Source organism: Mustela nivalis (genome assembly GCF_964662115.1).
Source record: "Mustela nivalis genome assembly, chromosome: 1".
NCBI classification, from domain to species: domain Eukaryota; kingdom Metazoa; phylum Chordata; class Mammalia; order Carnivora; family Mustelidae; genus Mustela; species Mustela nivalis.
In genome coordinates, this window is record NC_139020.1 from 169,330,573 (window position 1) to 169,358,248 (window position 27,676).

Below are 27,676 nucleotides of genomic sequence, written 5' to 3' on the forward strand. Positions count from 1 at the left end.
CAGATCATCCAAGCAAAAGATCAACAAGGAAATAAAGGCCTTAAATGACACACTGGACCAGATGGACATCACAGATATATTCAGAACATTTCATCCCACAGCAACAGAATACACATTCTTCTCTGGTGCACATGGAACATTCTCCAGAATAGATCATATCCTCGGTCCTAATCAGGTCTCAACTGGTATCAAAAGATTGGGATCATTCCCTGCATATTTTCAGACCACAACGCTCTGAAACCAGAACTCAATCACAAGAGGAAATTTAGAAAGAACCCAAAATCATGGAGACTAAACAGCATCCTTCTAAAGAATGAATGGGTCAAACAGGAAATTAAAGAAGAATTGGGGCGCCTGCGTGGCTCAGTTGTTAAGGCAGCTGTCTTCGGCTCAGGCCATGGTTCTGGAGTCCTGGAATCGAGCCCCGCATCGGGCTTCCTGTTCGGCGGAGGGCCTCTTTCTCTCTCTCCCACTGCCTGCTGCTCTGCTTACTTGTGCTATCTCTCTGTCAAATAAATAAATAAAATCTTTAAAAAAAAAAGAATTGAAAAAATTCATGGAGACAAATGATAATGAAAACACAATGGTTCAAAATCTGTTGGACACAGAAAAGGCAGTCCTGAGAGGAGAATATATAACGATACAAGCTTTTCTCAAGAAACAAGGTCTCAGGTACACAACCTAACACTACACCTAAAGGAGCTGGAGAAAGAACAAGAAAGAAACCCTAAACCCAGAAGGAGGGTAGAAATAATAAAGATCAGAGCAGAAATCAATGAAATAGAAACCAAAAAAAAAAAAAAAAAAAACAATAGAACAAATCAATGAAACTAGGAGCTGGTTCTTTGAAAGAATTAATAAGATTGAGAAACCCCTGGCCAGAATTATCAAAAAGAAAAGAGAAAGGACCCAAATAAATAAAATCATGAATGAAAGAGGAGAGATCACAACTAACACCAAAGAAATACAAACAATTATAAGAACATACTATGAGCAACTCTACGCCAACAAATTTGACAATCTAGAAGAAATGGATGCATTCCTAGAAACATATAAACTACCACAACTGAACCGGGAAGAAATAGAAAGCCTGAACAGACCCATAACCAGTAAGGAGATTGAAACAGTCATTAAAAATCTCCAAACAAACAAAAGCCCAGGGCCAGATGGCTTCCTGGGGGAATTCTACCTGTGGAGAGCCATGCAGCAGAAGCTAGGAGTCACGTACTAGGCGAGGCTTGAGGAGAAGGGCAGGTGAATGTTTAACCTATGGTATGTGGGGGCGCTCAAGGGGAACGCACAACCTGTACTGAAGTATCGGGACTAGTATAAGATTAACCAGGGACCATGGGAAAGGCACAGGAGTAAGTGAACAATAAGTTTCGGGAGCTCACGTCATTAGACACGAGCACCCTGCATGCTCCAGACTGAAGTCATCTGTGTCCCTTCTGATTGGGTGTTATACTAGTCATGTTATGTGGTGATTGGTTGCTTTCTATCCGCTGTGTTCTATAACTTGGGGCTATAATCGTTGTACGGGGTCCCGGGGCTGAAGATTGTCAATAAAGAAGTTTGCCACTCACCTCGTCTGCAGGTCGTTCTTGCGGGTCGAGAGCGACATCTACCAAACGTTTAAAGAAGAACTAATTCCTATTCTCCTGAAACTGTTCCAAAAAACAGAAATGGAAGTAAAACTTCCAAACTTATTTTATGAGGCCAACATCACCTTGATCCCAAAACCAGACAAGGATCCCATCAAAAGAGAGAACTACAGACCAATATCCTTGATGAACATAGATGCGAAAATTCTCACCAAAATACTAGCCAATAGGATTCAACAGTACATTAAAAGGATTATTCACCACGACCAAGTGGGATTTATTCCAGGGCTGCAGGTTTTGTTCAACATCCGCAAATCATTCAATGTGATACAATACATTAATAAAAGAAGGAACAAGAACCATGTGATACTCTCAATAGATGCAGAAAAAGTGTTTGACCAATTACAGCATCCTTTCTTGATCAAAACTCTTCACAGTGTAGGGTGAGAGGGTATATACCCCTCAGTATCACAAAAGTCATCTATGAAAAACCCACCGCAAATATCATTCTCAATGGAGAAAAACTGAAAGCTTCTCTGCTAAGGTCAGGTACACGGCAGGGATGTCCATCATCACCACTGATATTCAACATAGTACTAGAAGTCCTAGCATCAGCAATCGACAACAAAAGGAAATTAAAGGCATCCAAATCGGCAAAGAAGAAGTCAAATTATCACTCTTCGCAGATGATATGATACTATATGTGGAAAACACAAAAGACTCCACTCCAAAACTGCTAGAACTTATACAGGAATTCAGTAAAGTGTCAGGATATAAAATCAATGCACAGAAATCAGTTGCATTTCTCTACACCAACAACAAGACAGAAGAAAGACAAATTAAGGAGTCAATCCCATTTACAACTGCACCCAAAACTATAAGAAATCTAGGAATAAACCTAACCAAAGAGGCTAAGAATCTATACTCAGAAAGCTATAAAGTACTCATGAAAGAAATTGAGGAAGACACAAAGAAATGGAAAAATGTTCCATGCTCCTGGATTGGAAGAACAAATATTGTGAAAATGTCTATGCTATCTAAAGCAATGCACATATTTAATGCAATTCCTATCAAAATATCATTGATTTTTTTCAAAGAAATGGAACAAATAATCCTAAAATTTATATGGAGCCAGAAAAGACCTCGAATAGCCAAAGGAATATTGCAAAAGAAAGCCAAAGTTGGTGGCATCACAATTCCAGACTTCAAGCGCTATTACAAAGCTGTCCTAATCAAGACAGCATGGTACTGGCACAAAAACAGACACATAGATCAATGGAACTGAATAGAGAGCCCAGAAATAGGCCCTCAACTCTATGGCCAACTAATCTTCGACAAAGCAGGAAAGAATGTCCAATGGAAAAAAGACAGCCCCTTCAATAAATGGTGTTGGGAAAATTGGACAGCCACATGCAGAAAAACGAAATTGGACCATTTCCTTACACCACACACGAAAATAGACTCAAAATGGATAAAGGACCTCAAATGAGAAAGGAATCCATCAAAATCCTTGAGGAGAACACAGGCAGTAGCCTCTTGGACCTCAGCCACAGCAACATCTTCCTAGGAACATTGCCAAAGGCAAGGGAAGCAAGGGCAAAAATGAACTATTGGGATTTCATCAAGAGCAAAAGCTTTTGCATAGCAAAGGAAACAGTTAACAAAATCAAAAGACAACTGACAGAATGGGAGAAGATATTTGCAAACGACATATCAGATAAAGGACTAGTGTCTAAAATCTATAAAGAACTTAGCAAACTCAACACCCAAAGAACAAATAATCCAATCAAGAAATGGGCAGAAGACATGAACAGACACTTCTGCAAAGAAGACATCCAGATGGCCAACAGACACATGAAAAAGTGCTCCATATCACTCGGCATCAGGGAAATACAAATCAAAACCACAATGAGATATTACCTCACACCAGACAGAATGGCTAAAATCAACAAGTCAGGAAATGACAGATGCTGGCAAGGATGCGGAGAAAGGGGAACCCTCCTACACTGTTGGTGGGAATGCAAGCTGGTGCAACCACTCTGGAAAACAGCATCGAGGTTCCTCAAATTGTTGAAAATAGAACTACCCTATGACCCAGCAATTGCACTACTGGGTATATACCCTAAAGATATAAACGTAGTGATCCGAAGGGGCATGTGCACCCGAGTGTTTATAGCAGCAATGTCTACAATAGCCAAACTATGGAAAGAACCTAGATGTCCATCAACAGATGAATGGATAAAGATGATGTGGTATATATACACAATGAAATACTATCCAGCCATCTAAAGAAATGAAATCTTGCCATTTGCAACAACATGGATGGAACTAGAGGATATCATGCTTAGCGAAATAAGTCAAGTGGAGAAAGACAACTATCATATGATCTCCCTGATATGAGGAAGTGGAGATGCAACATGGGGGGTTAAGGGGGTAGGAGAAGAATGAATGAAACAAGATGGGATTTGGAGGGAGACAAATCACAAGTGACTCTTAATCTCACAAAACAAACTGAGGGTTGCTGGGGGGGTGGGGGTGGGGTTATAGACATTGGGGAGGGCAGGTGCTATGGTGAGTGCTGTGAAGTGTGTAAATCTGACGATTCACAGACCTGTACCCCTGGGGATAAAAATACATTATATGTTTATAAAAAATAAAAAAATATTTTAAGAGGAACATATTATAAGCAGCTATAAGCCAACAAATTAGGCAATCTGAAAGAAATGGATGCATTCCTAGAGATGTATAAATGACCAAAACTGAACCAGGAAGAAATTTTAAAAAAACCTGAAGAGATCCATAGCCAGTAAGGAAATTAAAGCAGTAATCAAAAATCTTGCACTAAACAAGAGCCCGGTGCCTGATAGCTTTCCAGGGGTATTCTACCAAACATTTAACGAAGAATTAATATCTATTCTCCTGAAGCTGTTTCAAAAAAATCAAAATGGAAGGAAAACTTCCAAACTCATTTTGTGAGGCAAGCATTACCTTGATCCCAAAATCAGACAAAGACCCCACCAAGAAGGAGAAGTACAGACCAATATCCCTGATGAGCATGCCTATGCCACCTAGAGCAATCTATGCATTCAATGCAATCCCTATCAAAATACCATCAACTTTTTCACAGAACTGGAACAAACAATCCAAAAATCTATATGGAACTAGGAAAGACCCCAAATAGCCAAAGCAATCTTGAAAAAGAAAAGAAAAGCTGTCTGTGTTCTTCTCTAGAATTTTGATGGATTCCTGTCTCACATTCAGGTCTGAGTCTATTTCTATATGTGGTGTAAGAAAATTGTCCAGTTTCATTCTTCTGCATGTAGCTGTCCATACTTTATATGTTTCTTAAAAGAAAGCTACCCTATGACTTAGCAATTGCACTACTTGGCTATTGACCCCAAATATGCAAATGTAGTGATCTGAAGGGGCATCTTTATCCCAACGTTTATAGCAGCAATGTTCATAATAGTCAAACTATGGAAAGAGCCCAGATGTCCGTCAACTGATGAATGGATAAAGAAGATGTGAGTATGTACACACACACACACACACACACACACACACACACAGAGGAATATTACTCAGCCAGGAAAAAAATGAAATCTTGCCATTTGCAATGACATAGAATGACTGGAGGGTATTATGCTAAGCAAAATAAGTCAATCACAGAAAGACAATTATCACATGATTTCACTCGCATGTGGAATTTAAGAAATATAGCAGAGGAGCATAGAGGAAGGGAGGGAAAAATAAAACAAGAAGTATTCAGAGAGGGAGACAAACCATAAGACTCTTAACTACAGGAAACAAACTGAGGGTTGCTAGAGGGGAGGAGGATGGGGAGACGGGTAACTGGGGGATGGGCATTAAGAAGGGCACCTGATACAATGAGCAGTGGATGTTATACTGAAGAATCACTGAACTCTACATCTGAAACTAATAGTATATTAAAATTTAAAAAAATTAAAATTAAAAAAAAAATTCTCCTCCCCCTCTCCTCTTTTCCCTTCCCACCCTTCTTACTCTCTCTTTCTCAAAAAAAACCATATATACAATAAAAGTAAAAAGGGAAAAAAAAAACCCTACCTTATGATCCAGCTATTCTACTTTTGGCCATTTACTAAAAGAAAATAGCAACACTAATTTGAAAAGATACATTCATCCCCATATTCATCACAGCATTATTTACAATAGCCATGATATAGAAACAACCAAAGTGTTCATTGATGGATGAATGGATTTTTCAAAATGTGGTGTATATATCAAATAGAATACTATTCAACCATTAAAAAAAAATCTTGCCATTTGTGACAATGTGGGTAGACTGTGAGAGTATTATGCTAAGTGAAATAAGACAGAAAAAGGAAAGCATAGTATGATTTCACTTATGTGTAATCTGAATCTGAAAAACAAATAAACGAAAACAAAAAATGAAACTGAAAGAACCCGAGAACAGATTGATGGTTGCCAGAGGTGGTGGGTAGAGGGTGGGTGGAATGAGTCAAGTGGGTCAAATGGTGCAAACTTCCAGGTGTAAAGGAAATAAGTCCTGAGGATGTAACATATAGTAAAGTGACTAAAATTATCTATACTGTATTTTATATTTAAAATATGCTAAGAGAGTAGATTTTAGAAGTTCTTATCACAAGAAAACATTTACAAATGTGCAGTAAGAGCTGTTAACTAGACTTATTGTGGTGATAATTTTGTAATATATACAAATAGCAAATCATGTTGTACACATGTTGTACACTAATATGCCATACATTCATTATATCCCAACCAAAAAAAACAAAAATAAAAATCATAACAGATCATATATGGATTTAAAAAATTAAAAATAATTTAATCGGTAGATGTTATCAATATTAACTAGTACATTAATCAATTTTTTAGCATATCATATCTAGCAGTGGGGCAAGAAAAATACTAGCCTGAGGGCTAGAAGAATCTGAAAAAAAGCAAAACAATTATCTGGTATAATAATTTTTAAAAATTATGGGGTGCCTGGGTGGCTCAGTGGGTTAAACCCTCTACCTTTGGCTCAGGTCATGATCCCAGGGTCCTGGGATCGAGCCCCACATTGGGCTCTCTGCTCAGCAGGGAGCCTGCTTCCTCCTCTCTCTCTCTCCGCCTGCCTCTCTGCCTACTTGTGATATCTTTCTGTCAAATAAATAAATAAATAAATATCTTTAAAGAAAAAAAATAAAATAATTTTAAAAAATTAGAACTCCATAAATATTAAGTTTGACATGAGCAAGTTTTCAAATATTTTATTAAAGCAGAAAGAATTCATTCTCTTAAATATCCACTATTTCCCTTAATTTAATACTATTTCCAGTTCATGTTGACCTCTTGGAAGTAAAGTCTAATTCGCCTTTCAGATATATTTCACTCACTGAGTGCTCAGAAGTATAGGAAATTGGAGGAATGGAGAAACAAAGACAGAAATGGGGCCATGAGGAAAAAAAAAAAAAAATCAAAGTCTACAAATGAAGGAAGAGCCAGGAAGGGAACAGGAAGTTAGTCACTGGGTGGGGGATCATTATAGTCCTGACAAAAATAGGAACAAGAGGTAAGGTTTTCAAATATAAAGTTGAAAGCGAATTATTAAGAGCTGAACAGGTATTATTAAATCCTGATTATTCATAAGAGAGAACACATTACTTCTGTCAATAAAGGCAGTACCTGGGGCGCCTGGGTGGCTCAGTGGGTTAAGCTGCTGCCTTCAGCTCGGGTCATGATTTCAGGGTCCTGGGATCGAGCCCCACATCAGGCTCTCTGCTCAGCAGGGAGCCTGCTTCCCCCTCTCTCTCTCCGCCTGCCTCTCTGCCTACTTGTGGTCTCTGTCAAATAAATAAATAAAATCTTAAAAAAATAAAGGCAGTGCCTGGATATGACTGGGAAGTATCAATGTTTAGGAATAAATTTAGCTACAGGATAAACTACAGGTTGCTTCTATGTTCAATGTTCAATCCCCAATTTGTGATGTCAGTGTCCTCCTTAAGCTTTCTTTGTGTGGCTTTGTGTGGCTTGTGTGGCTTGCTTTAGTTTGGGGAATGCGGACATTGTATGTGAGAGATAAGTATGAGAAGGCATTTCAGACAGATGATGCAGATGTTGAACCTGCAAGGTTGCCATGTGACTGTGTGTATGCAAGCAGTCCCTGTTGAGAAGCAGCCAGCGGTCTATTTTTGGTGCTCCTCCTTGGAAGAATCACCCCTCCCAATGAAATGTTCCCTAAATGGCAAGGGCCATCCTGCTTTCTCCCCAGCTCCTAGCCTCACCTGGCTTTATGGTGCCCAGGAACTCTCTATGCTCCATTCTCATTCAAAATGTACATGTTTTGTACATTAATCCCACAACGAAGAGATCACATGTGAACAAGGAAAGGGACTTTCAATGCATCACAATGCTGTTATCTATCTGGAGTTATATTTGAATTCCAAAATACATTTAGGAGTTCTGGCAATATCAGTTGCTGGATGGAGTGGCACAGCAGTGGTTGTGGAGCATCAACTGGCTTTCCAGAAACCTACCACGTGGATGACTGCCAAGCCCATCTTCTAATAGAAAGCTTGTGTTCTGGACACTTCTCAGAGGCTTAGGGAGCAAAACGATCTCATTAGAAAACCAAAGCTCCTTTTGGGATTACTTTACCAAATAATTGATCCATTTCACCCCAGGGTCTCTTCTGGAAACTCAGGTGGCCTAAAGAAGCCATGCTTCAGGCCACTTCTGGGAGAGCCCACACTGTCCAGGTAAGGAAAGAAGTGTGAAGTTTTCTTCTATTGCTAAGTGTTCCTCCCACATGTATCTGGTTATTGGGAACTTTCTCAGAAGTATTTATTTCCATCCCCCCCCCTTTCCGTCCATCTTTCCTCCATCCAGCCATCTATCTATCTACCCATTCAGGAAACCTATGATGACACCAGCAGCCTGCTAGCTTCAGGAAGCAGAGCTGTACAAGCCCAGCAAGGCTGTTGTCCTCATGGAATGTATGTTCTAAAGGGGAAAAACAAATAATTATAGAATTTAAGGATATGACACAAATAAGTCAGTCTGACAAAGGAAAAAAACTAGAAGAGAAATTGACCACTCTCAATAGGACCACCAGGGAAGGCCCCTCTAAAGTCAGAATTTTAGCTGATAAACAAAGGAAAAAGGCACGCCATCATACAGAGCATGAAAGAATATTTGAGAAAATATGATTTGTAGAAAAAAAAAACTTGACATGGAATTGACTTTATATGTTCAAAAGCCACAGAAGATAATGATATGCCTGGAACATAGGGAGCAGGGCAGAGTATGGTAAGGTGGGAGAATTTAACAGGTAATAGAATTTATGGAACCCTGTAGACTTGGAAAAGAATATGGATGGTATTCTAAGATGGTATTCTAAGAGTCATGGAAAGTCAATGGAAGATTTCTTAGTAGGGGAGAACAAGATGGAATTAAGACTTTTAAACAGATCCCTCTAGTTAACCTGTAGAGGAGAAGATGCAGGGGTGGGAGGGGGGGAAACAGCAGGTGGAATCGTTTGGAAGTCGTTTTAGGAACGTAGGTGTGAGAGGATGTGGTATTGGTTTGACCATCCCAGCAGGGATGGACAGAAGTGGATGGATTTCAGCTACATTCTGGAGATAGAAACAAGAGGATCTGCAGATCAACTGAATGCACATAATGGAAGAAATTCAAGAAATCAGGATGTTTAGCTTTAACAACTAGAAAATAAGTAGAAACACATGGATGTGGTAGACACTCGTGAAATTTAGGTTAGAGATGCCTAAGATGTCCCTGTAGAACTGGGAAAATTACAGTTGAACAGTTCAGTCTGAAGGGCAGGGAGGACTGGAAAGCCTCCATTTAGACACTGGGCCAAGGTCTATGGGAATCTGCATTGTATGGAATATAGAGTATTTTGCTTAAGTTTGTCAAGCAAAATCAGCCCGCTATAGCTACATTTGCTAAATCCTATTGTGTAAAAGAATAGGAATGCTAACTGTTCTCAGAGAGACACACACAGATGAAAAAAAAAACGTATTTAGAATGTATTGAGTGGCAAATGAATGACACGGGAAAAAAACCTAAGGGAGACAGGGCTGGGAGATCACAGTGTCACAGCACAGGGAAGAGCGGGCATGAAGTTCAGCAGACCTGCGTTTCATTCTTAGACCCTTACGCTGTGTATGCTTAAGCAGTTCTTTCAACTTCCTTAAGCCTTGGTCTCCTTATTCTAAAATGGGCATATCACTGCTGTACTCAAGGTGTCAAAGAAATGTACAGTGGAAGATGGTTTGCCAATATAAGAATGGTGTCCACCACAGACAGGACCAAACAAGCAAAATTCCCAGAATAGATGGGATTTGAGTTGGGCATTAAAGAACAAGTAAAAGTGAGAGTAATTGTTAGGAATATAAAGGCAGGATGGTCCACATCAGATAGCATAAGGAGATTAGCAGGTACTGCCCTCCTCCTCCAAGTTACTAGATTCTTGTGCATCATCTGTCAACCCACAAATTCCCCTCACAGAAGCATTCTATTTGTGAAACTCAGGATCTTAATCTTTGTGAATGAGTCTCAGGTAACTTGAGATAGGTGACTGTTTTCTGTTCAGAATGTAAGAAAAATAACAGTTGACCTTCATTTCCATTCAATGTACCAGTGGTCACCTGGAAGGAACGTGTAGCCCACTAAGACTCTCTCTATATATATATAGAGAGAGGGATCTTCTATATATTCTATATTCAATATTCTTTCTATATAACCATATATTAATCTATATATCTATAAAGAGAGATTAATATATCTATCTCTATCTATCTAGATATCTAGAGAGATTAATATATGGTTATATAGAAAGAATATAGAGTTATATGTATTTTTTCTTTTAAATTCATAGTTATATAGAAGGAAGATACAGTTATACATGTAAGTTGGATAGTCAATATATATAAAGCCCAACATATTATCAGTATATAAATTCTTGACATAAACCTAGTGTAAATGCAAAGACAATAAAAACTCTCCGTATTGTGCAAGGGGGTGGTCAGAATGAACTTGGCCATTTGAATGTAGTAAAACCCAAAGGTTACAAGATTGGAGTAGGTCTTGTTCAGGATCATCCCTGAAGTATATGGTTTTCATTTGACACCACGCTATACAGGCTTTGTACAGTAAATTACAACTTCAGGATAAGTGATCTTCCTAAGAGAGGAGTCCCCATCCAGCCTTCTATACTCACGGGCACAGGGGTTTATCGTTTATCTTCAGAGTTATAGAAAAGGAAATGTCATCAAAACACATTCCATGACTCCACCAAGAACATCTTCCTAGTCACAATAATGAAACCGCTGTTTGTTTGGAATCAATCCATACAAAAGGTGCAGAAGACTTAATTAAGGTTATACTATAGAATATAACTGTTATCAGGCTTAACATTAAAATTGCTGGTGCCGCTGACAGAAGCTGGGAAGGAGGAAATGGGGAAGAGATTAGGAGGAAGTGAGGACCAGTATGGGCACAGGGAACTGTTCCATTGTATTAGGACATCTGAGTACTACTTGATTTTTCAGTCATGTGTGTTTTATTTTGATCATTTTAAAAATTAAATATAAATAGAAAAGCAAATCCTTGAAGAAATAACATCTTTGGAAAGTTAAAAGCCATATTTCCTAATTCAATCCTACCTCTGCTCTCTAAGCACAAAGCACTGGTCTATTTTACATATTTGTAGAATGCTTACAACTGTGAATTGAATTGTGCTGCTTGATTCATTATTGAGGCAGGCTCTCTGCATACGCCAGAGTTAGGAGCATCTCTTAAAATGTGACTCATACACCACTTGCCACAGAATCACCTGAAACTCTGTTTATTTAAAAATAGTAACAACACTACCTTCTCAGACGCCATTGGAAAACAAGCAGATTCAGATTTCCAACGACGGGGCCCAGAATCCAAGCCTCTAACAACCCCTCAACCCAAGTAAGGCTTATAGACATTACAGAGGTAAGAATCATTCCTGTGGTGTTTCACTTCCATCAAAATATCCTCTTCTTGCAACTATAAGCGCTCAACTCTAAAAACAAGGAATTAAAAGTGAAGTTCCAAACTCTATCCAAAGCTGCCCAGATGAAGGGCTTCCCTTCCGTTTAGCTTGGATTTCTTTGGTGTATCTTTTAGCGAATCTTACACATTTTCTGAAGCCTAACAACTAAAGTGTTTGAATTTATCCTGAAGCAGAAGTTGCAGTAAACATATTTTACCACCCGTGTAGAAAAGACACTTATGAATTCCAGAAAAGATTCAGACCGAAACCCTTGGGAGCATGGTTCTGGAGGTCCCTCATTAAATTTCAGGTTGATTCCACTAGTTTTTTGACTTTGGAAAGGTTCTGAAAAAGCTGGAGTGGCCAGGTTAAGAAGGCTCACCCAGAGATGCTTGGGAGACTGGATAATGATCATCAGCGTGAAGTATACTAAACAACTAGCAAGGCTGAACTTGTGAACTCGTGCATCTACTGCCTAACAGTCAAACAGCAACCTTATTTAGAAGGTGTCCCAAGTGGTGACTTAGGCCATTTTCCTGAGCTACGAGGAGTCTGATTATCTTTATTGTCTTGCAAGCAGCCAGTGAGTAGGGGTTGTGTGTGCAAGGAGAGGACGGTACAGTAGCTTCAGAGTTCTTTTTCAAAGGGAGATTCCAACCATGTCCCACCTGCTAAAAAATCTTTCAGTGAACCCGTTTTGCCTCCCAGATATGTTAAAACTTTGTAACGAGACAAGAACTCACCTTCGCCATCAATTTTATGCTTAACTGTGAAACCAAAGCAACAACGAGAACTTAGCAACAGTACTACACTCTGTATTCCTACACTCACTGCAGACATCATCAATCAATTAAGGCCTTCTCTCCAACTGAGTGCCGTGTACCCTTAGATTCTTCCATAGCGTGAAATCCCAAGAAACTCCTGTCATTTAAAATAGCTGGCATGAGAACTGATACCTTCTTTCCTTAGTTCTAGGTCATGCTGAGCCATGATTCCCCTGATATGCCCTGATCTTTCTTTTGCATGGGGCATTCCAATCATCTAGACTGTATACACCTTTCATCTTTTCATCCTTTAGTACCTTAGTTCACATATCACTCCCTCCATATTTTATCACCCTCACTATTTTATCAACCCTCACTATGAGGTTTTATTTTTTAAATCTCAAGCTATTAGTGCTTGATATCCCCATAACATTTTCTAACTCTCATAGTTGGCCATTTTCATGATACACTAACATTAGTGGTTGGCATACCCATGTTCTGGCTAAAACCTCACTCCTTAGAGATGCAGATGCAGACTTGAACCTTTATTGCCTGAAATCTGGAAGTATGCTGCATATTGTTATAAGGTCTCCAATCACTAGTACCTCATCACGTATGACCAGGATCAACAGCTTCCCACAGATGGCCAGCAAACCTTGCTGGTTACATGTTGGAGACCACATAATGGTAACTGCTTTGTCTTTATTCCTATTTGATAGCGCTTTCTCCCTGATCAAGGCCTGTGTTGTACTCACTAGTTGAGAATCTGGCTTATATAAAACAAAACTACATTTTTCTACCTTTCTCCCCCTTCCCTGGAGCCTCTATCTCTTTATTCCCCATTGATACCTGGTCAAAACACGTCCTGCTACCTTTTATAATTTAAATTTTATAATGACTGACAGGATTATATCAGAATTTCTAGGGAGTCTGTATCTTATCATCTTCAAGAGCATGGACTCTGGAGTCAGTCTGCCTGCGTAGATACCCAGGAACTCTTTGCTAGATCTGAAATCTCTCTGTACCTTTCTTTCCTCATTTAACCCTGCTGGTAATAACAGCACCTACCTCGTACAGCTCTGGTGAGAATTAGATGGGTTCCTGTATGCGAAGTGCTTAAAACAGCACGCAGCATATGGTTAGTGTACAACAGAAGATACTTATCACATCATCATCATCATTTAATCAAAAGTTTCTCCAGGGAAGTCAGGATAAAGACTACAGAGCCAGTCCTCCCTTGGGACTCAGCTCAGAAGTAAGAGGACAGAATGACAGCTGCAGGACATGCAGAAGGAAAAACAGCAAGGAAAGACAAAAGACTGCTTTGCCTAGGGAAGCCTTTTAGGAGCAGCACCACTGGTATAGTTCCATGTTGAACTTAATTCTCATAAGCAAATACTTTCTCAAGCATCTGTTTGTAAGCTGCTTAGAAGGTCATAAAACAACATATAGACAGCCCCTACCCACAAGGAACTTGCAAGCTAAAATATCCAAAACATACAAATATTTAAATAATTTTTCTATATAATATGAATACAAGTAGAATTTAATATAAATGAATACATACTTTATTTTTTTTAATTTTATTTATTTATTTGACAGACAAAGATCACAAGTAGGAAGAGAGGCAGGCTCCCCGCTGAGCAGAGAGCCTGATGCGGGGCTCGATCCCAGGACCCTGGGATCATGACCTGAGCCAAAGGCAGAGGCTTTAACCCACTGAGCCACCCAGATGCCCCATAAATGAATACACACTTTAATGGCTATGATAAAAAAAATAATATAGATACTTAAGAGATTTTAAATTTCAAAATTTTGTATGTATCAATGACCACTAAAATAAGCACAAAAGTGTCCATCAAAAATCAGCAAAGGTCATACAGAAATAGCCCATTTGAGGAGAAAATCCAAGTGGCTAATAGTAAGAAAGCTTTTAAGATTAGCAAGATTTCCAAATGGTAAGAATTGTCAGACATGACAAGGTGATATAATAATATAGGGACTAATATTGATTGTGTGCTAACTCTGTGCCAGACATGATTCATATATTTTACTTTTATTTTACCCAAACTCATGACAGTAAATACATCATTCTCCATTTTCAGATAAGATAGCAGAGGTAGAGAGCAAATGCAAGACACTCGTTTAGTGTGATGCTTAGTTTCATGTTCAAATTGATGGGACCGTAGTGTCCACATACATCATCACACATCACTCCAGGTGTTCCTGTGAGTGTGTTTTTGGATGAGATGAGCATTTAAATCCATGTGCTTTGAGTCAAGCAGACCGCCCTCCACAATGTGTGTGGGTGAAATCTCATCGGTTCAAAGCCTTACTAGAACAGGGGCACATTTGGACTCCAATGGTAACTCTTCCCTGGGTCTGCGGTCTGCAGGCCTCCCCAACAAATTTTGGTTCCACTAAAGCCTCCACTATTGTGGTTAATTCCTTAACACGTTCTCTCTATATACACACATGCACGTTCTGCCAGTTCTGTTTCTTTGCAGAATTCTTACAGAATTCTGACTCATGCACTTAGAATTTGGAGAAGCCAAGTTTCAAGCCCAGATTTCCCAACTCGTACACTTCACTGGTGTCCTTCACAGCTTTCCTACAAATGCTTTGTTAGTACAAAAAAATTCATGAAATCCTTTAGGATAACGATGTCGTTATATACATCAAGAATCTTTTCAAAGTTCATATATTCTAGAGATTTCTTCTAAGTAAACAGTCAAATTCAAACAAAGGTTTGTGTACACAGCACTTTTCTTAAAGTTAAAAAACTCAAGTGAATTTGAATGTCCAACAGTGAAGGCATTAAATAAATTATGATGCACACACAAGAGTAAATATTAGGCAGTTATTAAATTATGTTTCTAAGGAACAATGCCATGGGGAATTATTCATGAGATATTAGTTTTTTAAGAGCAGATAAATCATTATCTATATGGTGTGATCTGAATTATGTTATAAATGAATACATATTCATAGACATTCAGAGGAAAAAACTAAAGATAATTATGTAAAAATGTTCTGGGGGGCGTGTTATTTGCTCATTTTCTCCTTTATCATTTTCTATATTTTCCAAGAACTTTATAAAATCTCATGTTTTGGAGTCTTTTGTTGTTCTGGGGGGTCAGGGTAAGAAGGAAGCAGTGAGACCCACAGAACTTCATGAGAGAAATCTGTGACACAATGGGGAAAGAGTTCCTGCTGTGTATTCCAAATTTGTATTCCCTGTAAGTTTCCTTTACCTGATTGGTATGTGGGAAACTCAACAAGTCCCTTAACCTGTCTCAGCCTCAGTTTGCTCATTGGTAAAATACAGATAAAAAGCATAACTACCCGGGGTGCCTGGGTGGCTCAGTGGGTTAAAGCCTCTGCCTTTAGCTCAGGTCATGATCCCAGGGTCCTGGGATCGAGCCCCACATAGGGCTCTCTGTGAAGCAGGGAGCCTGCTTCCCTTTCTCTCTCTCTGCCTGCTTCTCTGCCTACTTGTGTCTCTGTCTGTCAAATAATAAATAAAATATTAAAAAAAAAAAAAAAGCTAACTACCCACTTATTCACAGCAAGCATGAAGGGATAGAGTTTTGGCACTTGCATGGTGCTAACAAACTCAGTGCTTTATAAAAAGTATGAAGCATGATTTGCGTCAATTTTTGAGTAGCTCTAATAAGATATTCACACAGATGGGGCGCCTGGGTGGCTCAGTGGGTTAAGCCGCTGCCTTCGGCTCAGGTCATGATCTCAGGGTCCTGGGATCGAGTCCCGCATCGGCCTCTCTGCTCAGCAGGGAGCCTGCTTCTCTCTCTCTCTCTCTCTGCCTGCCTCTCCGTCTACTTGTGATCTCTGTCTGTCAATTAAATAAAATCTTTAAAAAAAAAAAAGATATTCACACAGAAGACAGTTTACAATTTTTAAAGTGGATAATTAAATGCTTTTTAGTATGTACACAGGGTTGCAAAACCATTAACACAATAGAATTTTAGGAAATTTTTGCCACTCCAGAAAGAAATCCATGCCCATTAGTAACCATTCTCCACTCCCCTCAGTTCTTAGAACCCACTAATCAACTTTCTATAAATTTGCCTGATATGAACACGTCATATCATCAGAATCCTATAACACTTGGCCTTTTGTGTCTAGCTTCTTTCACTCGGCTGATTTCCATAGGTCATCCATGTCATAGTGTATATCAGTACTTTATTCCTTTTTCTGGCCAAATAATACTCTACTCTATTAACAGACCACATCTTATTTATGCCTTGATCAACTGATAGGCATGTGGATTGTTTATACTTTGAGACATGATGAATAATACTGCTATGAATATTCATATGCAACTTTTTTGTGGACCTATGTTTTATTCCTCTTGGATACATACCTAGTAGTAACATTGCTAAGCCATACGGTAACTCAGTGTCTAACCTTTGGTAAGTAGCTAAACTGTTTCCCAAAGGGGCTGCATTATATTATCACCAGTGATGCAGGAAAGTTCCAATTCCCTTTAATGATTTCTTAACTACCTATTTTCTAACTATTATTTTCTTAGTAGTTGCTCTAAGGCTTACAAAAGGCATCACAGTTTATACACTAAGTTTGATGAGATATAGAAACTTTATATAGCTCTATCCCTTGTCCCTTTTTATTGTTATGATTACTAGACTTATCACATTGATTTATGCTACAACCCCAACTATACATCTAAAACATTTTTTGTTGTTGTTGTTTTAGAGAGAGAGAGAAAGCGTGAGCTGGGGATTGAGGGGAGGGAGAATGGGAAAGAAAGAATCTTAAGCAGGCTCCACACTCAGCCCTTTGCAGGGTCCATCTCATGACCCTGAGACCATGACCTGGGCCGAAATTGAATCAGGATGTTTAACCAACTGAGCTATTCAGGTGTCCCTCCCAAATACACATTTTTAAAGAAGCTGAGAGGAGAAAGAAGGGTGAGTATATATAGTTTGTTATATATTAACCTTATTCTTTGTGACATGTTTTTTTTTTAAATTTTTTTGCGTATTTGAGTTACCATCTGATATTTTCTTACTCCAACGCAGCTTAGCTCACACCCATTGTGTGAGCAGTGAAAGAATTCACCCAAAGCAGAACAAAGCAGATAGAATTTTATTCAATACCCTGCAAGAGAGCAGTGGGCCGGACAGCAAAGCAGAGACTGTCCGCCAGGAATATGAGGTGCTGTAGTTACAGGGGGGAGAGATGGGGGTATAGAAACATACGGAATTTTCCTTCTTTGGTACCCGTGCCCAGTTGTAAGTAGCCCATTGGTAAGCTAGGGCTTATGGCTATTTTGAGGCAGGTCACCTAATGAACCTGTGTGCATCCCGCCTTGTAGTCACTCTGAACCCTTTTTCCTTACTCACATGTCCATGCTCAAGCCCATTGCCTAAAAGCAGCCCCTATCCATAGGGTCTATGCAAGTGCTTTTTGAATCAGTTAAGAGAAGCCAAGGCAACAAACTCCCTTAGAGTTTGCTGATCTAGGAATGCCATTTCACCTTCACTATTGAAACCAGTTTCACTAGATATAGGATCCTTGGTTGACCCTTACTTTCTTTCAGCATCTTGACTATGCCATCCCAAATCTTCCAGCCTGCACGGTTTCTGATGACAAGTCAGTTGTTAGTCTTCTTGGAGATCCCTTGCCAGTAATGAGTTTGTTTTTTTTAATACTTTCTCATTTTTTCTTTTTTAATTTGGCTTTCAACATTTGAGTATGATACGTCTGGCCATGGATATCTTTGCATTTATTCTATCTGGAGTTCTCTGAGTTTCTTGGGTGTATAGACTAATACCTTAAATCAGGTTTGGGGGATTTCCAGCCATATCTCATGCAAAATTGGACATTTTAAATAATATAGCAACTCTGCATACTAAATTGCCATAACCCCCTCCTCCCAGGGCTTATTTTTGTTTTCTTATTTGCTTTTTATTTGTTCAGTGACCTACTTGGACAAGTTAATGAAATCTGCTTCTGCCACAGTATACAACCTTTGAAATTGCTCCTCACAGGGGAAAGTGTTGGGTATGTACACTACTCCCTGGGCATCTGAGCTCATGAGCCCCTAAGGCTATCACACTTAGCTGTTAGCCCCCATTAACTGTTATATGATTCCTACCTCATTGTTTACAATGTCCTGGAGCATAAATGGCTCCACAGCCTTATCCAACTCAGTTAGGACCCATTTTCAATGTTAAAGCTTGGCCAGTCTGAGACTGCTCAGATCTCACAGGACATTTTCCTAGCTATCTCTTTCCCTGATTCTGTTAAACTTCTAGTTGCTCTACATTTTGCTTATTGTTATCACATAGCTACCAGCCTAAGGGCACCTCTATGAACTGGTCACCCCAAAAACTTCACTGTTTTCTGACAACATCCCTAAGCCTGAATTTTATCATTTTGTTCCAAAAACAAATCAGTCCTCTTAGAGAGATCTTTGGAACTCTTTTTTTTTTTTTTTTTTTACCTATCCCCCTGGGCAATGTCTCTGTGTAAATGTAACAAGGAAGGGGGGCTGAAGGGGCGCCTGGGTAGCTCAGTCGGTTAAGCATCTACCTTCAGCTCAGGTCATGATCTCAGGGTCCTGGGATCAAGCCCTCCACTGGGGGCTTCTCCCTCTCCCCCTTCCCCTTGCTCACGTTCTCTCTCTCAACCTCTCTTTCAAATAAATGAATAAAATCTTTAAAAAAAAAAAAAAGGAAGGGGGATGGGGACATAAACAATGGTCTGCTTCTCCCTGAGTGACACCCTGCTTTATCATCAGGGCTTCAGACAAGGATAGTAGCAGCTGGTCTTCTCAGCTTGCTCATCCTGAAATGAAAGGAGGTGCTTACCTATAATCTCCTCCTTAAAAGGAAGCTGAGATGGGTGTTTCAGGACCCAGTATTCTTAGTTTGCCATACCTGGGGGAGAGTCTCACCCTAGGACTGAGACTGGGTAAGGAAAGGGAGACCAGTATTCCTATCAGCATCTGCCCAGAAGAGAGCCTCTACAGTAGGAGGCTGGGAGATAGGGGGAGGTATGCCATGTTCAAGCCCCTCCTGGTGTGAAATAGTAGCTATGGACACAGAGTCATGAAACAGAGAGGTTTATCTTCTTGCCGGCACACACCTGAACTATAATCTATAACACATGGAGATGAAAAGGGAGGAGAGGGAGCAGGTCCTGGCTTAAATGCCACAGACCCTCACTACTCTCACCAAGATATCGTGGATTTTTAAAATGTTTCCCCATTTTCTATATGACCTTAGTACAATTTCCTGAGACTTTTAATGTCAACCATTTAACTGCTGAAAATTATATATAATATTTTATTATATAAATAATAATTAAATATTTATACTTTTATTATATATTTATCACATATATAATTTGATATATATATTTGATATAGTTTGATATAATGCATCCACTATGCTTTTCTTATGGCCAACCCAGAAGTCAATCTGATTGAGTTTTATAGGGAAACAAAAGTCATGGCTACCTTGAAGTCAATAACATTCTGAAAGAATCATAGTGCATGATTGCAGACTGTCTGGATGAAGGGTGACAACACTTACTGGCAAAGTCACATTGCTGACAGTTTTTTATATTGGTGCCATACTCCACTGCTCTCTCACATAAACTTGGTGCACCAGCAAAAAGAAAGAACGCCACTGAAATACAGCCTACGAGTCAATCCAGAATTCTCTCCTGCCTTGGAAATGAAACTCCTAATACCTAACTCTAGGATTCAGCTGCTTAGAATGCAAGCACCTGCTAGAGGCTGCAGAGAATAAAGCAAACAAACAATTCCACTTAAATGTCTTAGACTCAGTCCTATAAGCCTGAAGCCTAAAAGTATAAAAAGAACCTACTTTGAAATTTCATCACTGAAGAATCACATGTAAAAATACACCTTTCTATGGAAGCCCTTCAAGGCAGCGATAAAAGACCCAGAGAGAAAAAAAAGTTAAAATCTTTTACAAAAAAAAAATAACAAAACAAAACAAAACAAAAAAAACCCCAACCTGGTAGCAAGTAACTTTAAATGTCAGGCAGAAAATACAAGATTAGGCCATTTGGAAGCTTGTAATTTATTTAACATCGAAATCTCAAAATCAATTTTATACTTTACCTCAAGTTAGAGAAGTTATCACAGCAGAGGGGCAAAATATTGGAAAACCTTCACTCTCCAAGTACTGTAATTTAGCTACAGAATACCTAACTAATGGCAGAAGAACAGCAAGGAGTAGTACAAAGAATTAAAGTAATAAAGGTATGGCGGACCAAAACCCCAGGAAATGCTTCAAGAGCTACCACTGAAAAAGCAGCCCCAGGGAGCAGGGGCTGAGAGAGAACTGGCACGGTATAAATGTCAAAACCACTTCCATGGGAGGCCCAGAAACATGACCATCTCCTAGGAATCGCTCTGGAGAAGAACAGTGTTAGCATCATCTTGAGAAGACAAAGCCAAGATCTCTTCTTTCCATTTTAGGAGGCACGCCTGAGGCTGTACCTTGAACCAAATGTTCCTCTGCTTTAACATAAGCCTTGGCCATGAGGGCAGGGGCTGGTGATTTGAGGACAGAACTCTAGAAAGGATAATGATCCTTTTCCCCACCATGAACGTCCTCCAACTGTTATCCCCAAGAATTTAGTGATGGTCTTTTTTGACGGAATATAGCCAGAAGACTTATTTATAGGTAGTATTTAAATCCCCAAGGTATTAGTGATGGTCTTTTTTGAAGGAATATAGCCAGAGGACTTATTTATAGGTAGTATTTAAAGGTCTTAATATCTAGCTACCTAGATAAGATAGCTAGATACCCTAATATCTAGCTACCTCTCCATGCCTGAGAGCCCACCAGGCTCCCAACCCTACAGCCATAGGCAACTACATGCACCGTGGTTGTTGGCCCCCACAACCAGCCTCGAGGTCCTTTTCCACTTCCTCCTCATAGTTAATCCTTGTTTTGTTAAGACTCATCTCTTAGATATGGTCCACCTTTCACGGCTTTAGGGCCATCTCCCCTGGATTCACCCAGCACCTACAGTTTTCTTCAGCTGTTTCTTCACAGTTATAATCTTAACTTTTCTCATCTCTAGACCAGCATTCTCAAATTTTAACATTCCTCAGGATCACCTAAAGGGCTTGTTACAATACAGATTGCTAAGCCCCGTTCCCATCTAACTGAATATGTGTTAAATGGGGCCTAAAAATATGCACTTCCAACAAGTTTCAGGTAATGTAGCTTGTCCAGAAGGCACTTTCAGAACCAGAGTTCTAGATTACTAATCTTTACAAGTGCTAAAGTCTGTATGCATTGAGTCACCAGAATATACCCAAATGTGTAGCACTTCGCAGCTTCTGCTGAATGAAAGTTAGATCAACAAAACCAAGAAGTACTAACATATATCACTTCACACGCTAAAGGAACTGAAGTAACACAAATACGGTTTTTCAAAAATGGTAGCCATCCAATGGGACTATTCCATAGGTAAATGAGAGCTGAAAGCCCTTTCTAACTGGAAAATTAACTCACTTTTTATGGTCAATACTTGTAAACATGAATGGATACAATGCACAGTAAGAAGTCAAGCAAAAAAAAAAACCAAAACAGAGAAATTCATTAATACCTAGACTTCTGACATAGTCACATTCTTTTTCCCAGAAAAGGAGTCAAAGTTTCAGTAATCAACCCAGAATAAGCTTGTCATTCTATTTACTAAGAGTCTTAACCTTGAATTCTCTTCATCAGACCCTTGGTTTTCCTCATTCCTATTCACCAAGTCTGTGATCATTCTCTGGTTCCCTCTAACTCCCTGGGTGAGTACAGGTACTTGATATGTTCTCCAGTAACATCAGGCTGTCCCAAGATGACTCTACAATTTCATTGCACCATTTTTAGCACCACTGATACATGTTTTTAAAAATAGTTGTAAATCACACAGTATCATTCTTCTGCTAAGAACCATCCAAAGGCTTCTCATTTTACTCCATATAAAGCCAAAAATCACTACAATGGCTCCTGAGGTCTTACATCATCTTGCCCCAACCCTACCCACTGCTCTTGTGAACTCAGCTCCTCTCTCTTATTCAAACTCCCACTCCAGCCATGCTGGCCTCCTGGCTGCTCCCACTTTAGACAACTTGAACTTGCACTCCCCTCAGTTTGGAGACTGTTCTCATATATCCATATGGCTTCCTTTCTCACCACCTTTAGTTCTTAACTCAAATGCTACCTTCTCAGTGAGGCCTTCCTTGACCCCATTCTTAATATTAAAACCCTCCCCACCCAATACTCTCTATTCTGCCTTACATGCTTAATATTTTTCTCCATGGTACTTGTCACCATCTACATATTACATATTTTATTTATTCATTTACTTATTATCTATCTCCTTCCACTGTAATGTAAAATGCATGAGGACAGAGATTTTTAGCTGTTTTGTTCCCTGCTATACCACTTATATCTAGAAAAGTTAGAAAAGATCTTGGCATATTGCAGGTGCTATGTTGGACACAGAATTTGCAGAACCAATATCAAGGGTAGATTTGCTGCACAAGTGTGGGGATGTGACTAGCTGAAGACCTCCAGTTGTCAGCTGCTTCAGGGTCTCCCTCTACTGCAGAGAGCTGCTTTGCCGAGGGTCACATGCATCCCAAGGCCAGCCACCCACAGGCTCTGTCAGTTGGGCTCTGGCACAGCTCACTCTGACAGGTAACGTTCACTCCACACTCTTCCTCCTTCAGGTGCCTGGAATTTCTCAGGACCTATATCACTATTTGATGTCTCCCTCTGCCCATACCTGCATTCTCCTTTTGCCTTTTTCACAAATGATGATCTCTGATAAACATATGGTACCCTAACTTTGTCTCAAAATCTACTTCTAGACACCCCAAACCTGTAACAACACAATAAATACTTGTTCAGTGAGTGAAGATAAAAATGAATACGCCCCAGTCAGGAGTGGCCCAGTTCCTGCAGTGGGTATGTAGCTCAATTCCCAAGAACAGAGGAAGCTGAACCTCAGAAGTGATGGTTCAACAGATCCAAAGATTGAGGAGAAGTTAACTGGGTGAAGATGGTGAAGCATTTTAGGCCACAAACCCAGGCCAAGAGATCAGCCTAGAAGCAGCCTGAGTGTCTCCAGAACGAGCAAGGGGAAGTGTAACAAAAGAGGAAAAGGGAAGCCACGTTTTTTCATCTTCTCCCACAGAAGCCCTTCATGGCCAATCAGAAAAACCTTGATCTCCGTGAAAACCATGGCCCACATTATTAGCAATATTGGTTCCTCATTCCTCTACAAAAAGTTGGGCCTTGTGGTAGGCAGAATTAATAGCTCTCCCTAAATGCCTATATCCTAATCCCTGGAACCTGTGAATATGTTACCTAACATGGGAAAGGGATTTTGCAATGATGAGATTATTTTAGATCATCAGGTAGATGCAACATAAAGACAACAAAAGTAAGGTAGGAAAGTCAGAGCAAAAGTAGAAGATATTATACTTCTGATTTTGAAATGGAAGGAAGGGGTTCTATGTTATGGAAAGTAGGGGTCCTCTAGAAGCTGCAAAAGGCCAGAAAAATGGATTCTCCCTGAGAGCCTCTACAAGGTACAGAGCCCTACTGGCACCTTACTTTTACCAGGATGGACATCCTCCCCACAAGAGATGGAGCCAATGAAAATTTACGTACAAAAAAATACACATATACATGTGCATGCATTCCAGTAGCTGTGTTTCTCTTGTAAGGAAATAGCAGTTGAACATTTATATCCTTCTAATCATTGTGGTATGGACAACTGCCTTCATATATACATATTGACATTTCAAGAATACCAACTATGTGCTAGGATTATGCCTGACCCTTTAGGTATATTCTTTCATTTATTTCACTTTATGCCCATCTTAGCACTATGGAATAAATATTACTCTCTTCACTTTACAAAGGAATGCATACACTCAGGTAGAGAGATCAGTTATGTCTAAAGCCAAGATTCACAGAGATTAGTCTATTCCTCCTCAAGTCCATCATTATTCCCTTAAGATATTCAGGGATTCCTCATCACAAGCCTCTTCCTCCCTCTAAGATTTACTTATTTCCACTGTGCCATCCATCTTCCCCCCAAACATAACACACTCTATTCCCACCACAATCAATTTCTTTCTCCTCTACCCACCTGGCTTCTTAATACCTAGCTTTCATACCAGCTGCCTCTTTCACATGGAACTCTCCTCCTCCTCACCTCTGCCTGGTGTACTACTTACCCTTCAAGTGGTGGCACAGATACCAATTCCTCCAAGATAATAATAAATCACCTCTGGCTACTTGGCATTCAGTGCATTTCTGTATAATGTTTCAGTCTCAAGCTGACTCATCATGGCTGAGCTCTAGTGGTTCTTAGAACAGCCACACCTCCAGGTCTGCCCTGAAAGTCACCCAGTCCCCAGCATAGTTCTCATGATGCACAGGAGACTCACCTGAGTCACGGAGAAGCCTGGAGTGCCTCAGGAATAGCTTGCTGTGAGTCTGGGCTGGGGCCCTGACTAAGGGTTCTCAGTCAGTCCTGTCTCAGAGGCTCTGAAAAGTTTTCAAGCTCGTTGTGTTCTCAGATCTGATTCTATTGTCCTGCAAATCAAACCAAGTAAAAACTCATATTTCTCCCTTAAAACAAAGAGAGCACAAGTCCTTAAAGAGATGAAGTACTCTTATTATGTAGTTTGATAGTATTCTTTTCTTCCCCAGTCATTTTACATGTAATATTTCATGAGCACCTGCTGAATAGACTCTGCCTTCCTTTCTCTGTCCCTGAGATGTAACTTCCATGCGGCTAAGGATTACTTTGATATTGTCTACAACTGTTTGCTCAGTATATACTACAAAGCCATAACAGAAACTTAATATTGATTATGGGATTGGGTAAGAGTGAAAATGCATCCGCTTGCAGTTGTTAGAAAAGAAAATGCATTATATCATATAAAGTGCATTGATCTTACAGAGCTCTCTACTGTTAACTAAAAGAAAAATGTTCACTTAGTGTTTCATGGTTTGGGATATTCTTTAATGATAATCCCAAAAGCCACCTCCAGGCATGTACCCTCACTATATTACATCACTAAGTGATCTCTGAATCCATCACATTGATGTCAGCTGATGATGGAGACCTACTTGAGGTTTTTTTATTCCCTGGAGCAGAGTAATAAAGAAGACCTTTTTCATTCCCATTCTCTTTTCACCAAAGTTAAGACCGTAAGGAGTCTTTTCTACGCCATTTAGTTGCTACTTTATGATCTAAGGGGATAAGGAACAAGAGTCATATAAATCATTCTGTGAAAGTAGAAGTGGGGAGAAAAGCAACTCTCTCATGTTCCAGGACACAAACAATCCAGCTGTTGTATCAGGATAAGCTGCAGTGTATCTGCTGACCAGTGCCATGTTCTTAAAGATTCAGAGCTGGGTTTCAGGGGTTGGCCTTCCTTAGCAATCTGCAGCAATGACTGATTAGTAGAGCAAGAACAGAGTAATGACAATGATGGTAGTAATGACGGTAACAGCTGTCAAGTAAGAGACCACTTCCTATGTGCCAGGTATTGGGCAAAGCCTGCATTGGATCTCCTACTCCTCACTAAATCTCAAAGAAGCAATGCCATTGTTATTTCCATTTCACAGGTGGGGAAGTTGAGCTCAGGAAAGATGGAGGGACTAACTCAAACCCAGGGATTTTAGACTCTACATCCTGTGCTCTCCACCACTATGGTAGTCCTTCCCAATGACTACAGATTCCCCATCCACTCAGAGTTTACTCCTTAGTGCATCACTTCTTGGGTAGAAGTCCTTGCTTCCTCTTAGAGGGGAAGGACTTACTTTATGCTGTTTTTAGTTGTAAATGTATCAATATGAGTGATTTTTGGCTATGACTTTAAAAAAGAATTAAGAAGCTTAAAAATGATGTAAAAGAGTACTGAACAAGATTTGAAATGAGTTGAAACAGATTTTAGTAACAGTAAAGATCTGTCCTTAACAATCATGCAGAGAAATAGCCCTAAACTGGAATATAACTAGTTTCTGCTTTCCTTTCTTTTTTTTTTTTAAGGTTAACATGGTAATGTATAAAAAATACCAGATCTAATAGAATCATAAAATTTGGGCTTAAATTCTGTTTCTCCCTACATCTTGCACAAACCGGGGAAGAAAAAAAAAATAAAAAGCATCTATCTCAGTGTACTAATATATACTAAAAATATGTTTTAAAAAGCTGAAGACTCAATAAAATGAATTGAATCTGACTTCACACTCAATCTAAGAAATTACATATTCCAAGGGAAATAATTCTGGCCTCTATTTGTTGTATAACAATACCACTGCTGTCATCTGAAGTTTTTTGTTTTATTTTGTCTTATTTTTATTTTCTAGAAGGTGTTGGCAGGTGCTTAATAGGTCATGGAAAAATTATGTTTTTGGTATGCAGCAATAAGACTAAGATACCCCCTTCCAGGCTGACTACTAAATGATGTTTGGTATTTTCAAAACATAACACCAATGCTTTATAATCAAATACCCATTAGTCCAGATTTAAATTTTAATTAGTAATTGACATCTTCAAAAGTCCTATCTTGTACCATTGTTTCTATAAATGTATCATAAGAACAAGCATGCTGTTAGAAAATGTTTAAGCTAATTTTAAGAATAATTTAACGCGGGCAAGTAATTAACTCCTCTTCATCCCCATGATAAACTAAATTTTTGCCAATAAAACATGTGGCATCTCATTTAAAAACATAGCTAGCCACATTAATGCATTTCCCTGCAAGTTACCTAAATCCTTCATTTGAAAAACCTTTTCAATGAAGAAAAATGTATTATGCATCTAATACATGCAAAAGATTCCTCTCCAGGCACACGGTGGTGGAGGGAGAACAGAACAATTCACAAGAAGTTTATTGGAATTACAAGACTCAGTGTTGCAAAACCCACTCTAACAGATCCAGAGTGCAAGTAAGTGAAAAGTTCCTTGTGGGATATGGCACCTTCAGTCAACACTGGGACCTGGGGCCAGAAGGAGACATGTTTATCTGGGCAGAGACTACTTATCTGTAAGAAAAGCTGAAAATGGCTCTTCATGCACCACTCCCAAACTAAAAACTCCCCAAAATAGTAATAACTACCATACAGCCGGATGGTCCAGTGAGACAACAGATGTCCATCCTGAATGTCAATCACCAATAAAGTCTGTGAGTGTTCTGCATGGGATTATTT

At 39.4% G+C, this 27,676-nt stretch overlaps 1 pseudogene across 1 annotated transcript in view; it reads right to left on the bottom strand.

Annotated features, from left to right (window-relative positions):
- The window catches only part of LOC309863680 (conserved oligomeric Golgi complex subunit 8 pseudogene), a 297,813-nt pseudogene that overhangs the window by 14,733 nt on the left and 255,404 nt on the right, over positions 1-27,676 (bottom strand). Inside the window, exon 4 of the transcript XR_014316656.1 lies at positions 24,901-25,048. The product of XR_014316656.1 is annotated as a conserved oligomeric Golgi complex subunit 8 pseudogene (transcript). The remainder of the gene's footprint in view (positions 1-24,900; positions 25,049-27,676) is intronic.